Raw genomic sequence first — 275 nt, 5'->3', positions numbered from 1 at the left:
CACTCGTTATCTCATCGCCTTTTTATAATTCTTTTGATCTTTTTTTTACATATTTCTTCGTTTCCCCATTTTCCTTATTTCCCCACAAGCTCCAAGCTTCCCTTTTTCTCTGTTACTAATGTTTTAACTTTTCCTCTTTTTCTCATTCTCTCTTATCTTTTCCTCTCTTCATTTTCTGGTTTCCTTTATTTCTCTCTCTCCTCTATTTCATAGATTTCCTCGTTTCTCCTCTTTTCCTCATTTCCTCTCCCCGCTCTTCCTCTGCGTTCTTATGC

Source organism: Penaeus monodon, chromosome 21, assembly GCF_015228065.2.
Source record: "Penaeus monodon isolate SGIC_2016 chromosome 21, NSTDA_Pmon_1, whole genome shotgun sequence".
In the NCBI taxonomy this organism is placed as follows: domain Eukaryota; kingdom Metazoa; phylum Arthropoda; class Malacostraca; order Decapoda; family Penaeidae; genus Penaeus; species Penaeus monodon.
This window is presented reverse-complemented; position numbering follows the sequence as displayed.